Consider the following 15,736-nt stretch of genomic DNA (forward strand, 5'->3'; position numbering starts at 1 on the left):
AAAAATGTAAAATATGTTAATTTCTTTCCAATATTCTATACAAAATACTCTTTAAGCAACCAGCAATATTTGGAAAGATATGACCATTTTCTTTTTATATTTTGTTCCAATTACCTATCAGCCGCAAAAAATAAAAACCCCAAAAAATCTTGCAACAGTTCTCAAACATACATACACACACGTTGAACTTTTTTGTGTGCAATAGGACCCAAATCAGGCAAATATTGATATATCTAGGGGCTGTAGAGGACTAATTTGGAAATCGATTTATATGGAAACTGTACCAGGTTATATTGTAGATTAGTTTGGACAAAACTTACCATGGATGTTAAAAGTCATAATAAACCACTTCGTGAAAAAGTTTTGCCAACTAGGATAATAGTTATGGCTTCCATGTAAAATAAGGAGATTGGTCTATATGGAAGCTATATTAAATTATAGAGCGATTTAAACTGTATTTAGTACGGTTGTTGGAAATCGTAGCAGAATACTATGTGCAATATTGCAGCCAAATCATATAAGAAAGAGACTCCCTATACGGTAGCTATTATATCCAAATTTAAAGAGAAATGGTCTATTGGCAATCCCCAACAAAATTTCAAGCGGACATCTTTATACGTTCGACCCCTATAGTGATTTCTACAGGCGGACGGACGGATTTGTCTAGATCGACTTAGAATGTCAAAATTATCATAAATATATACACATTAAAGGATGGCAGATCAATATTTCGGGGTGTTGCAAATGGAATGCCTAGACTGGTATACTGCCCATCCTATTTTGGTGGGTACGATATACTGGTAGTTGGCTTTATTACTATTACCACCCATTACTATAGCCCACCCCAACGACCAGCAATAAGGCTGATTCAAAATGTTAACATTTAAAATAATTATTTATTGATGCAACGAATCAGCCTACGAAACAAATACATTTTGTTGTAAATAAGTACTTTTGCGAATGCAATGATCGTATGATTATAATAAAATCATCGCTACATATAAAATCGCTAAATTATCAACACTGGTAATAAACGGTTTTTTCTCTGCCCAAGAGAGCCAAACAGAAGCTAAACTGCCGTTTAGGGGAGTTCAGCAAACGATGTTGCCGATGCTACGCCGTCAAATTTGTTGGCGCGTACCGATCAATTTTAGCGACTGAGAAGCGCGTCATACAAACTGAACTCAACTGCTTGTAGCTCATTTAGGACTCACGCTCACAACTTCACTTTCGCTTTCGTATAAATCTGGTTTTCGCATTTTGCATTAACAATTTTTTTTGAGTGTAAGAAAACATCTGTGCTTGAACGCACGCTGCTGGTCAGTGGATTAGGTATGCCAATGGTCTACTTGTCACCGGTTTTTATACAGGTGGAAATATAAAAATTTCTATACCAAAGCAGGAATAGACGCAGTGGTTAAATTCGTTTTCCTTTTTAAAAATTAATACATGCGATACCGCGATACCCCCTCTCTAGGGAAGTGATTATGTTGAGTGGCTTTTCGTTTGGTGGCCGGTTCGTTTTCCGCCTTGTGATTTCTGGTTTGGTCTTTTGTTTTCCATTTCTTATGCTTCGGCTTGTCATTTGAAATGGTTAGTTATTACAATTCAGTCTGGCTCCACGGCAGACTAGCCTCAATGGCCCACCACCTAAATTGGAGGCAACTCTAGAGGCAGCAGGCTCGGGCGAAACAAAAGAAGAAAAAACAAAACCCACCTCAATACATTTCAAATCAAAATGCCAAAACGAAACCAACAATTACTAACTTAAAGTCATTAATTCGTTTTGGCCACAAAACAAGGCGGTAGGCAAGAAGCAGGTCTGACCGACCGTCTTTGGGACTTTTTGTTTTGGGAAGTTGAGCTGCGGCAGCGGCTTTGGATTTTTAGCGCTTCGAGTGTGTTTTGGGGCTTCTTAAGGTCATCAGCACAATAAAAAAAATATGATTTGATTCGCTTTGTGTCTTGAGTGGTGGAAAAAACGCTCACATACACAATCAACCGGCTGTAAAGAGCCGATCCGCTCATTGTAACTGGCTTTTGTAATGGCAGAGCTAGGAAATATTTGGTTATTGTTCGCTTCCATTTGTTTTTCTTTAAACTATTGCCAACTCATACCATAAGAGGTATTACTGGTGGCTCTGTGTTTTTGGTTTATCGATGAGTTGCACTCTGTCTTTTATTTTGGACTTCTATCCACCCTAAACATATGACAAATAATAAAAATAAAAGAAAAATAATGGTCGGTCGATTGAAGTATGACTGCATTTTAACAGCTTCAGGCTATTCTTAAGCATCATGTTGCTGTGACCAATCAGCTGATTGATGAGTTTGGACAATCCGTTGGCAGCCTAAGTAACAGATTAAAGAAAAAAACGGAATTGCTTTAGTGCTGACGACATTGAGTTGAGTGATGTCCATAGAGAATGCTATTAAATTATTCCGAGGTTACAGCCATCCATTTATTTATGTATGTCGGAAGATCCATTTGTCGCATAACATGCAAGACATCTACATACATACATACATATGTATGTATGTCTCTAGAATATTGCTACAACGATGTCATTAAATAACAAAACATTAATTTTACTCTTTTGTCATATTTTTTTTTTAATAAAATGAGCAATTTTTGATGCTAAGCGTTATACCTACAAGATTTCGCAATGTATCAAATTTTCAAAATATTTATCATCGTTTGATTAAAAAAATCAAAATGGTTGCAATGTAAAGGCGACAATTTTTTCATGGTTACCTTTTTTAAATAAAAGATTTTGAACAAAAAAACTTTCAGATTTCATTCAGTGGGACATTCACCCATAACTTATGAAACAATTTTAATAAAAGTATTATGTTATCATTGCTATTTTTGTATGGTTTCGAAAAAGTAATCGCGAAAATCATGTGTTTTCAACTGTGAAAAATGAACATAGTACCAGCCATAAACCTGTAATCGTAAAGCGTTGGCAACATTGGAGCCCCAATACAACAAAATACGCCTGTGCAATCTAATAAATGGATTTTCTTGTTCGTTCGGATACTATCGTGTTTTTATACACACCACCATAGGATGAGGGTATACTAATCTCGAAATATTGATCTGCGACCCCATAAACTATATATATTCTGGATCGTCTAGACATTCTGATTCAATCTAGCCATGTCCGTCCGTCCGTCTGTCGAAATCACGATTGCGGCCGAACGCGTAAAGCTAGCCGCTTGAAATTTTGCACAGATACTTCTTATTGATGTAGGTCTTTGGGGGATTTGCAAATTCGCCAGATTTGACTTCTTGAGCCCTTAGAAGCCTGAATTTTCATCCGATTCGGCTAAAATGTGGAACAACAACTTGAGTTATGACTTCCAACATCCATGCCGAGTATAATGCGAAACGGTCTTTAAACTGATATTGCTTCCATATAAACTGATCCCCGGATTTGACTTCTTGAGCCCTTAGAAACATCAATTTTCATCCGTTTAGGCTAAAAATTGGAACAATGACTTGAGTTATGACTTCCAACATTCATGCCAAGTATAATCCGAATCGGTTTAGAAACATATATAGCCCCATATAAACCGATCCCAGAAATTGACTTCTTCAGCCCTAAGAAGCCCAAATTTTCACCTGTTTGGCTGAAATTTGGCGCAAACCCCTATCTTATGACTGCCAAGTTTTATCCGAATAGGTCAATATGGTGATATATACCTCTAAGTACTGACATCCCGAAATGACTTCTTGAGTTCAAAATAATTCAAATGCAAACTCAGATAATAACGGATAATTTTTAGAGGAATCCATGGTGGTGGGTACCAAAGATTTTACCGAATAGGTCGCAGACCGACTTTTCAGTATTGCTAGACTTATGCACCCCATCCTTCTATGGTGGGTATCTATATATATACATAAAAGAGTTTCGTGACAGGCCGATTGGCTGAAGCTAGAATCATAAAACTTGACACAAATGTGGGTCTTGGGTCGTAATCGCGTGATAAGACCGGATTTTGTGATTTTCGTACGTTTATTAAAAAGTACCAAATGATGAATGTTTGCCCAGCCCAAATGGGAAAAACTAAGATTTGGTAATAAAAATTTTCCAAAATAGTACCCGAAGTGGGAGAAATAGTACGAGTAGTGCCGCAGTTGGTAATATTTGGTACCTTCTTTACGGGTTGAGCTAGAGCTCTCAATTTTCGTTTATAGGTACACTTTAGCAACCTTAGTTGGGAGACTATATGGGTTTTTGAAAATTTGTACATTAGGGTGGTGAAAGGCATCAAAAAGGAACGAAATAGGTGAACATTGCACTAGGCGAACGGTTAGAGCTAGAACTCCGAAATTTGGTATAAATGATTGTTGTTGCGAAATAAAGAAATAGAAACATTATGAAAAATAGTACTGGAAACGAGAGAAAACGTACGTAAAGTACCGCATTTGGTACCATTTAGTTTCTTTACGGATTGAGCTATGCAAATGGAAATTTGCCCATGAACATTCCATTAAGGATCAGGGGCAAACTTTTCACATATCAATGAGTGCTGTCCGATTCAAGTTTTTAAGCTTAATGATTAGGGACGTCTATTTTATGGCAGAGCCCGAACGGCGTCCCTCTTTGGGATGAAGTTTTTACATGGCTGCCATACCAAATGGTACAGTAACTCCAAATGTCGCCACCATTAGGAGGGGATAACCACCTATGACAATTTTTTTCTGGTGTTCTTGCGAGGATTCGAACCCAGGCTTTTTGCTTCATAGATTGAGATGCTTACCTCTGCGCTACGGTGGATTGAGTAACAGCTCCGAATTTTAACATGTAGATACACCTAGGAAATATATGTTTGGTAACTAAATGATTTTTTCATACATCGTACATTTTGGTACCAAAAAGTACTAAATAGTACGATATAGCTTATTTACTTTTTCAGTGAAAGGAGACGGGTAAAATTAAATAATTTGGTAAAAATGGTGGTAGTCTTGACAAAAATGCGATAAGTTGTACCAAATACGAAATCGAACCAGTAGTGGAAGAAAACGTACTTAAGTGGTAGTTTTTAATAGAGTGATCTAGAGCTTTGAAATTTGGGATACATGTATAATTTGACAATATATGTTGGGCTTGGAGATTTTGTACATTTAGGGTTTTAAACGTACAAAATGATACCTTCTCTACGGATTGAGCTAAAGCTCTCAAAAGTGGGATACAGGTACCCCTGGTACTGGGAGACCAGATGATTTTTTTTTAAAATTCCTACATCTAAATACTAAATCGTAGAAATTGGCATTTTAATCAATCCCCTTTTTTAACACAACAAACATTTTTTTAATTGATAACTTCTATCATGCTAAATTAAAAGATATCACCACATTGAGGTTGCTGCATGTACCAAGCATAGTATTTATAGAATAACAACATAAAGGTCATTTGATAGATGACACAGCATAAATGTTGATTGTTTTTGGATTTTTCATTGGGTTTTACCAATGAATTGTTAAAATTCATCATTTTTTTAGTGTCTTAAACAACCTCGACATATTACGCTGTTCCAGAAACACCAACGGATAGACAAGAAAAATTGTGTAAGTCACCACTCGATGGAAAGATCGATGAAGGTGGATATGCAGTTGTTTAAATGTTATTAAGATTTTTAAAGGTTAAAGTTATCAACCTAGTTTAATAATTTAAAAATATTGCTAGGAATAGATTCAATCTTTTACTGTTTATGTTTGTGTGATATGTTCAACTAAAAAGCTTGCAAACTTTGTTAACTTCTAACACAAGATGAGGATATATTGGGTTGCCCAAAAAGTGCGGATTTTTTAAACGAAAGTAAAGGCATTTTTAATAAAAATTAGAATGAACTTTAATCAAATATACTTTTTTTACACTTTTTTTCTAAAGCAAGCTAAAAGTAACAGCTGATAACTGACAGAAGAAAGAATGCAATTACAGAGTCACGAGCTGTGAAAAATTTGTCAACGCCGACTATATGAAAAATCTGAAATTACTTTTTGGGCAACCCAATACTTCCGTTTGCAACACCTCGATGTATTGATCTAAACCGATAGCGATATACTTATATACCAGCTGGGCAGGGCCCGCTCCGCTGCGCCATCTTTCACTCACCTATTTTATCTGAGCCCTATACTGGCACGGTCAGGAAATAAGTCCTGGTTGGGGTGCTGGTACGGCCTTATTTGTGCTCTACTCCCAAACACCTTTCATTTGATCCTTATTTTTCTATATGGTCGGTAAATATGTTTGGTATCAGATTCGTGCTCTAGTCTTAAATATCTTTCATTTGAGCCCCATATTGTCATTATTGGTTTATATTTCCATTTGGCGGTCGTTGGAGGTGGCGGGGCGCCCCTAGATATCCCACCCTAAATAAGGATACCAAATTTCTGTTGTTGACTTATTATAAACAAACTAAATTTCGTTTGAAAGAAACACTTGACCTCAAAATTGGATATCAAATTAATTTTCTACTATCAAATACCTATTATTTATTGCCATAAAAGGCAAACATGGCCGGTTTGAAGGGACTTTAATGGGCGGACCCTGAAATAATATCAGCACCGTGCTAGAGCACGATTTTATTTGAGCCCCAAAATGTCAGGCAAAAACCTTTTATTGCTGTCCCATTCTATCCTGATCGTCCTTAATTTTTATCTAGCCATGTCTGTCCGTCTGTCGAAGGTTAGGTTAGGTTTAATTGGCAGTCTGCCATCAGACTCATTTCAACGTTTTCGTCCTTTGCGATACCACAGGAAGGAAGTTGCCTTCTAGTTCCTAACGTTGAACTATCCAGATCGCTTTAAAAAGCCCAATAACTTGCGAATGTTCACATTCGCTAAGTCAGACAGGTTCTCAAAGCAATGAGAACCTAAAGTGGAACTCCTTCTAACTGCTAGTGCGGGACACACATACAAAAGGTGTTCTATAGTCTCTTCTTCTTCTGCAAAAGTCGTTGCTGGCAACCTTTAGCTTGTTTTCCGATTAGACAGTGACCTGTCATGACGGACACAATGACTGAGACGTCTGTTCTAGCCAATGACAGCAAAGCAGTAGACCTCTTCAAGTCTAGATTAGGCCACATAGTTTTGAAATGCTCACCGCCTCATCCGCTTTACAATTCCTTAGAATATCTCTGAGGTCCTGAACCCAGAACAGGTGAATTTTGAACTGTTTAGCCATTTCGTTGAGAGATCTGCGACAGTCGAGGGCGGTTTTTGTGTTCAGAAATACCTTCTCCAGGAATTTAATGGCTGCCTGGCTGTCTTAGAAGATATTTATGCCAATTGTCGCAATGACATTATATCTTAGCTATTCCACCACTTCCTTAATTGCAAGGATCCCTGCTTGATACACACTGCAGTGGTCGGGTAACCTCTTCGATATGACCCGTTCTAGATCTTTAGAGTACACCCCAAAACCCACCTGGTCGTTTAGTATGCCATCCGCATAGGAGTCTTTGTAACTTCTGTTACCAGGGATACCGTAGTTCCAATCGGTTCTACCAGTAATTTTTATCAAAAATGAGCTCATGTAGGGTGTAATCCACACTGCACCACAGTGCATCAGGTGGTGTCGTCCTCAGTGCGGCTGTGATGCACAAAGAAGCCATCCATTGGATCCGATTAATTATTGAGCAGTAGACGGCGCTTCAAAGATCCGTCTGAAGAAAGAACGCTAACCTTCGAAGAAGAAAAGCTAAACACAAATACTTCTTATAAGTGTAGGTCGGTTGGGATTGGGATAGAGCTATAGGGATATTAAAAAACAAACACATAAAATGCCTGCAATTTGAATTTGAATTGATGGTGCGGTCCGTATAATTTAATGTTTGATGATTATTTCATGCAAATGTGGACCGTGACTACGCCTCAAATGGTCCATCCGCTTAGTTCAATTTTGGCATAATCTTTCCAACATATCGGCCGGTATCTCACAAATACATGCTTCAATGTTGTCATCCAATGCGGTAATTAAAGCGGTCTTGTCTGTATAGAAGAAAATTGGATATCATCTCACGGTAGCGCTCACCATTCACAGTTATGTTACGATTCGCATAATCTTTGAAGAAGTACGTTCCAATGATGCCACCAGCCCATAAACCGCATCAATCTGTGACTTTTTCTGGATGCATTGGTAGCTCTTCCAATGCTTCTTTCTGATCTTCACTCAAATCTGTCTGATCTTCACTCCAAAGTCGACAATTCTGCTTATTTACGTAGGTCGATTAAAGTGTTTTAGACTGCTGACAGAGATCCGGGCGATCACGGAATGCGTGAGGTGGTATGGTACTAATGCGAGGACGTCGAATATGAACATATTTACTGACAGTAAAATTTCCATAAGGGCAATAACCAGGTCGGTAGGGTCACGAACAGTCTTGCAGTGTAAGAAGGAGATTAACGCTTTCTCTAAGGATGGCAAAATCCACATTGTTTGGGTGTCGGGTGTAAGGGGGAATGAAAGGGCACACGATTTAACGGTGAAGGCCATAGGACTGCCATCAAAAAACTAGGTTAACCCGAACCCTTTCGGGTCAGCGCAGTCCAATTTAAGAGCATGGGCGATTAATGCGAATGCAACCCAGTGGAATCGCGAAACGGTCGGTAGGGCGGCGAAAATCCTATGGGGGGATCCAGATCGTGAGAAGACGAGGCTGTTACTGAAGGGAAGCAAGAGGGGGGTCAGTATAGCTATTGGTATCACGACGGGACATATAGGACTACGAGCTCACCTCTGTAAAATCGGTGTGGCAAGTGATAACATGTGTAGGGCATGTGGGGAAGATGATGACACGTTTTCGCTGCTAACTGACACCGGTACTTAAGTGGGGATATAATACCAGACATGAACCAACTTAGGGGCGCAGCATGGAAAACAATCAAGGATTGTGTAGGTAGCATGGAATTCCTAACTTTTCTTATTTGAGGTTACTTTTTGTACCCTCCACCATAGGATGGGGGTATACTAATTTCGTCATTCTGTTTGTAACTACTCGAAATATTCGTCTGAGACCCCATAAAGTATATATATTCTTGATCGTCGCGGCATTTTATGTCGATCTAGCCATGTCCGTCCGTCTGTCTGTCGAAAGCACGCTAACTTCCGAAGGAGTAAAGCTAGCCGCTTGAAATGTTGCACAAATATTTTTTATTAGTGTAGGTCGGTTGGTATTGTAAATGGGCTATATCGGTCCATGTTTTGATATAGCTGCCATATAAACCGATCTTGGGTCTTGACTTCTTGAGCCTCTAGAGGGCGCAATTCTTATCCGATTTGAATGAATTTTTGCACGACGTATTTTGTTATGATATCCAACAACTGTGCCAAGTATGGTTCAAATCGGTACATAACCTGAAATAGCTGCCATATAAACCGATCTTGGGTCTTGACTTCTTGAGCCTCTAGAGAGCGCAATTCTTATCCGATTTGCCTGAAATTTTGTACAATGGATCCTCTCATGACCATCAACATACGTATTTACTGTGGTCTTAATCGGTCTATAGCCCGATGGTTTATGGTTGAATTTTAGACCACACTGAAGATGTTTTGACAGTGAAACATAACACGAAACGTGCGGGAGCTTTTTAAACCAGTGTTGCCAAAAAGATGATAGCTAAAAATCGCCATTTTGTTACTAATGACTTGCAACATAAATGTATGATCCAAATCGCTTATTTACCTGATATAGCTCCCCTAATCTGGTTATGGAAAAAGTCGTCCACAGTAGATAGGCATTGGAGCTATATCGAACATTATCTTAAAGGTTTTTCCAAATATTGCGTCACTAATTATTAACGTATGTCCAAAATTGGACGCAATTAATTGAAGCGGTTAATAAATTTTAATCGTTCATTGCGGTATTCCACAATGGGCCCCGTTTAACACAACAACGAATGCTTATATAAATAGACATTTTTATGTATTTATGACAACAATCTAATCCGTATCGGATTATCAGAACACCCAACGATTTATTATCGTCGTTTTCAATACAAGTGGCGAAATGTCCAGCGAAAATGACATTTCATCTTGATACGACTCAAAAGGACAAATAAATAACAAAACGTAAATTTACAAATCCAACTGGCTATGATTGCCGATTGGCTATAATTAGCGCCATAAATCTAAGAAATCAATAAAAATTCGAATTGTGTTGTTTTTTTTTGTTGTTGCCAAAACCAACCCCTTTTGCTCAGTGGGCCGAGTTAATAATAATCTAATCCTCCTACTACTTTTAGTACCACTACTACACGCCACTATTATTGTCGCCACAAACGTTGCGGGAAGATTTGATTTTTATCTAAAAGCAGTAAGCGGCACAAAATAAATCTAATAAATTATTGTCGCGACTATTTGTATGTGTGCACCAAACATATTCGTGCATTCGGCACGTTTTTGACATAAATTTTAAAATACTATTTAAAATAACAATAAATATGTTTTTCTTATTTTTTTTTTGTAGTATTTTTGCATTTAAACAAAATGAATTTCAAGCACAATTTAATGCATTTGTTTTGTTTGTTTTGAATAAAGTGCTTGCTGTACACAGTAGCTGTCTAAGAGGTTTGTTGCAAACTAACAAACAAATAAAGAATGTTTTTTTTCACATTAAAAGTTAACAATCTGACTTTTTCTTTAAAACGAATAAGTGGCCAAAGTCATGTGATGTTCTTCGAACAAAAGATGATGACCTCTACATTAAGCTTGCCAACCTTTTTTTCCATGGTAGCAAGTTTCCCAGCAAACACGGCGTATTTAGATTCCATACTTCCATAGCCATGTCAGTATCTAAATTTCTCCAAACGTTTCGGTTTTGCGCGCTTCTTCTCAAAGTTTAAAGATGCGTTTCTTCACTTGATCTTTTCAACAATTGCTTGCCAATTCGCCGCATTATCGACTCTGTTCATTGTAAGCCTTTTGCATAGTTAGGTTAGGTTAGGTTGTAAAGAGGGCGCAGATATTAATCCGCCCCATGTCACTGTGGACATACATCTATGCCAGTAATCGGCTTGTCGTGCGCTCTAAAAACTATTAGGTTGCCCAAAAAGTAATTGCGGATTTTTTAAAAGAAAGTAAATGCATTTTTAATAAAACTTAGAATGAACTTTAATAAAATATACTGTTTTTACACTTTTTTTCTAAAGCAAGCAAGTTACTTTCAGTAACAGTTGATAACTGACAGAAGATAGAATGCAATTACAGAGTCACAAGCTGTGAAAAAATTTGTCAACGCCGACTATATGAAAAATCCGAAATTACTTTTTGGGCAACCCAATATAAAGTAACTTCTAAAAAGAAAATTTTAAGTTGGGAATTCCGTGCTACTTACAAAATCCTTAATTGTTTTCAATACCACTCCCCTAAGTTGGTTCATGTCTGGTATTGTGTCTCCATCTAAGTGCCGGTATCTATTAGACGCGAAAACCGGGCAATGACAAAGCAAATGCTTCAAAGTTTCATCATTTTCCCGCATGCCCTACACATGCTACCACTTGCCGCACCGGTTTTACATACGTGAGCTCGTAGTTCTATGTGTCCCGTTATGATACCAATAGCTATACTGACCTCCTTCTTGCTTCCTTTCAGTAATAGACTCGTCTTCTCACGATCTGAATCCCCCCACAGGATTTTCGCCGTCCTACCGACCGTTGCACTGTTCCACAATGTTGCATACGCATTCGTCGTCCGCTCCCTTAACTCTTCGGGTTAACCACATTTATTGACGGCAGTCCTCTGGGCTTCACCGCCAAATCGTCTGTCCTTTCATTTCCCCTTACTGCGTTATGACCCCGCACCCAAACGATGCGGATTTTGCCATCCACAGAGAAGGCGTCATCTCCTTTTTACACTGCAAAACTGTTCGTGACCTTACCGTCCTGGTTGTTATTGGCAATTTTACTGTCCGTAAAGATGTTCACACTCGACGTCCTCGCGTTAGCCCACACCACGTAACGCATTCTGTGATCGCCCAGATTTCCGCCTGCAGGACCGAATTATGGCCAGGCAGTTTAAAACATATCTCAGTTCCTGGGTTCTCAATGTATACCCACAGGCCCACTCTGTCCTCTAGCTTTGATCCATCCGTGTAACATGATCTTCCAGATGGCAATTCTAGGGTGCCGTCAATCCAAGAATGTGCCGATGGCAGCAGTGTCTCACACTCGACTTCAAGATTCATTACAGGTATCCGATCGGAAACCTCTTCCCTTCCTTCTAGGATTCCTATCGTCGCCTCGATTATACCGCGATGGTATGAGCTGCTCCCATCCTCAATTCATTCTCCCATCGCCTTAAGTCTCATAGCCACAGTGGCTGCCTCACACTTAATCTGTATGTCAATGGGTCGGATATCTAGAATAGTCTCCAGTGCCCTAGTGGGTGTGGTCCTCATCGCTCCGCCTATGTCAAGAGAACATGTTCTCTGCATAGTTAAGTTTAGTTTAATTTGAAGAATTTCTTATCCGGTTTTTTTAGAAATTCTTCAATGTCACGCATTAGGTAATATTCCAATATTTTCTTCTGATTATTGGCTTTAGGAGTACTACGAATACGTAATAGTTTGATTTTTGCAATAAATCCTGACTTGTGTAAGTGACACTCAATGCGCAGTCTTGCAGGTATTCACATTACGTTATGAATTATTATATACTGTGGATATATGGCGTTTTCGAATTCCAGAAAATACCAAACAAAGCTTTAACTGTTCAAGTTCCAATGATAATAAAAGTAATAAACGCCACTTAATGATATGCAGTTTTAATTAAAATCACTGGTGGATAATACTGTTTCAATCGGCGTTTCGATATGTCATATGCTTATGTAAGAATAAACATGGCTTGTATGAATATTGATGGGGATGCAGGTTTGGTTTATAGTTAGGATAGTTTATTGAAGAACATAATTTAGATCTGTCTACGCTTCTTCTTATTTGGTAATAAAATAGATCACAAAGTTCAATGATTTTATAATTAAATATCATATTAAATATCAAAGAACTATTTAGAAAGGTACACAGAAATTGTAATTAAATTTTAATTGAAAATAAAAACATTTCAATTAAAAATTAATTGAATCAGTCATTTTTATGCCCTCCATCATAGGATGGGGGTATACTAATTTCGTCATTCTGTTTGTAACTACTCGAAATATTCGTCTGAGAACCCATAAAGTATATATCCTCTTGATCGTTGTGAAATTTTATGTCGATTTAGCCATGTCCATTCGTCTGTCTGTCGAAAGCACGCACGAAAGAGTAAAGCTAGCCGCTTGAAATTTTGCACAAATACTTTTTATTAGTGTAAGTCGGTTGGGATTGTAAATGGACCAAATCGGTCCATGTTTTGTTATAGTTGCCATATAAACCAATCATGTGTCTTAACTTCTTGAGGCTCCAGGGGGCGCAATTCTCGTCCGATTTGACTGAAATTTTGGATGAGGTGTTTTGTTATGACTTCCAACAACTGTGCCAAATAAGGTTTAAATCGGTTCATAACCTGATATAGTTGCCATATAAACCGATCTGGGATCTTGATTTTTTGAGACTCTAGAGGACCTAATTATTATCCGTTTTGCCTAAAATTTTGTACGACGGATGCTTTCATGACCATCATATACGTCTTATCGGTCTATAGCCTGATATAGCTCCCCTATAAATCGATCTCTCCATTTTACTTCTCGAGCCCCCAAAGGGCGCAATTCTTATTCGAATTGGCTGATATTTTACACAGGTCTCCAACATATAATTTAATTGTGGTCCGAACCGGACTATATCTTGATATCGATCTAATAGCAGAGCAAATCTTTTCTTTTATCCTTTTTTTTCCTAATAAGAGATGCCGGGAAAAGAACTCGACAAATGACCGGCCGAACTTAGCACGCTTTTACTTGTTTTCAATTACGATCGTGGTTGAAATTTTGGCAATTTTCAATTAAAAAATTAATTGATTCGATAATTTGTATACCCTACACCACTACTGTGGTACAGGGTATTATAACTTATTGAATTTACAAATGGTCATTTGTTAACCAATTCTCTCGAAATTTGGCAGGAAGGATTTTCTTATGACTCTTAGTTTTTTTTTCAATTTTGCACAACGCTTTCCCCGACGACTACCACATTATCTGAGAAGTTTGCTGGAAATCAGTTCAGAATTAAATATAGCTCCCATACATATGTTCGTCATATTTTGGGTAATTTGTAATAGTGTTGTCATTTGTCAACCGTAATTTTTACAGTTTGAACATATTTGCTCGAAATTTGATACGGATTGTTTAATGCAATGCAAATTTTGCTCATGAACATTCCACTAAGGAACAGGGGCAAACTTCTCACATATCAATGAGTGCAGCCCGATTCGAGTTTAAGCTCAAAGATAAGGGGCCTCTTTTTTAGTCCGAACGAGTCCGAACGGCGTGCCGCAGTGCGAAACCTCTTAGGAGAGAAGTTTTACATGGCATAGTACCTCACAAATGTTGTCAGCATTAGGAGGGGAAAACCACCGCTGAAAATTTTTTTGATGGTCTCGCCTGGATTCGACGTTCAGCGTCATAGGCGGACATGGTAACCTCTGCGCTACGGTGGCCTCCGATTGTTTAATAAACCATTTGAAAACATCCGCCAAGGTCCATCAAAATTGGTTAAGAATTGGATATAGCACCCACATTGTACTTATAGGGTAGGTGTGAGGTATTATACAGTCTGCTCCGCTCGACTTTTGTCCTTTCTTACTGGTTTTAATTGAATCTGAACTGTTTTCAATTAAGATCGTAATTGAAGTGTTTGTCATTTTCTATTAAAAAATGTATTGATTCAATAATTATACCCACCACCGAAGGATGGGGGTATATTCACTTTGTCATTCCGTTTACAACACATCGAAATATCCATTTCCGATATATATTATATATCGGTATATGGATAGTATATATATTCTTGATCAGCGTAAAAATCTAAGACGATCTAGACATGTCCGTCCGTCTGTCTGTTGAAATCACGCTACAGTCTTTAAAAATTGAGATATTGAGCTGAAATTTTGCACAGATTCTTTTTTTGCCCATAAGCAGGTTAAGTTCGAAGATGGGCTATATCGGAATATATCTTGATATAGCCCCCATATAGACCGATCCGCCGATTTACGATCTTAGGCCCATAAAAGCCACATTTATTATCCGATTTTGCTGAAATTTGGGACAGTGAGTTGCGTTGGGCCCTTCGACATCCTTCGTCAATTTGGCTCAGATCAGTCCAAATTTGGATATAGCTGCCATATAGACCGATCCTCAGATTTAGGGTCTTAGGCCCATAAAAGCCGCATTTTATATCCGATTTGGATGAAATTTGGCGCAGTGAGTTGTGTTAGGCCCTTCAACATTTGGCTCAGATCGGTCCAGATTTGGATATAGCTGCCATATAGACCGATCCTCCGATTTATGGTCTTAGGCCCATAAAAGCCACATTTACTATCCGATTTTGCGGAAATTTGGCACAGTGAGTTGCGTTGAGCCATTCGACATCCTTCGTCAATTTGGCCCAGATCGGTCCAAATTTGGATATAGCTGCCATAAGACCGATCCTCCGATTTATGGTCTTAGGCCCATAAAAGCCACATTTATTATCCGATTTTGCTGAAATTTGGGACAGACATTTGCCTTAGGCCCTTTGACATCTTTCTTTTATTTAGCCCTGATCGGTTCAGATTTGGATATAGCTGCGATATAGACCG

The 15,736-nt window shown here is 38.3% G+C and overlaps 1 protein-coding gene and 1 long non-coding RNA gene across 16 annotated transcripts in view; one reads left to right on the forward strand and one right to left on the reverse strand.

Annotated features, from left to right (window-relative positions):
- The window catches only part of LOC106081014 (TLD domain-containing protein 2), a 585,921-nt gene that overhangs the window by 272,632 nt on the left and 297,553 nt on the right, over positions 1 to 15,736 (forward strand). The window lies entirely within an intron of this gene.
- Positions 2,130 to 2,736, reverse strand: LOC106080957 (uncharacterized). The gene is made up of 2 exons (XR_001220289.2): positions 2,656 to 2,736; positions 2,130 to 2,554 (listed from the first exon to the last, which is right to left on the reverse strand). It is a non-coding gene; the product is annotated as an uncharacterized LOC106080957 (long non-coding RNA).

This window comes from Stomoxys calcitrans, chromosome 2 (assembly GCF_963082655.1).
Source record: "Stomoxys calcitrans chromosome 2, idStoCalc2.1, whole genome shotgun sequence".
In the NCBI taxonomy this organism is placed as follows: Eukaryota; Metazoa; Arthropoda; class Insecta; order Diptera; family Muscidae; genus Stomoxys; species Stomoxys calcitrans.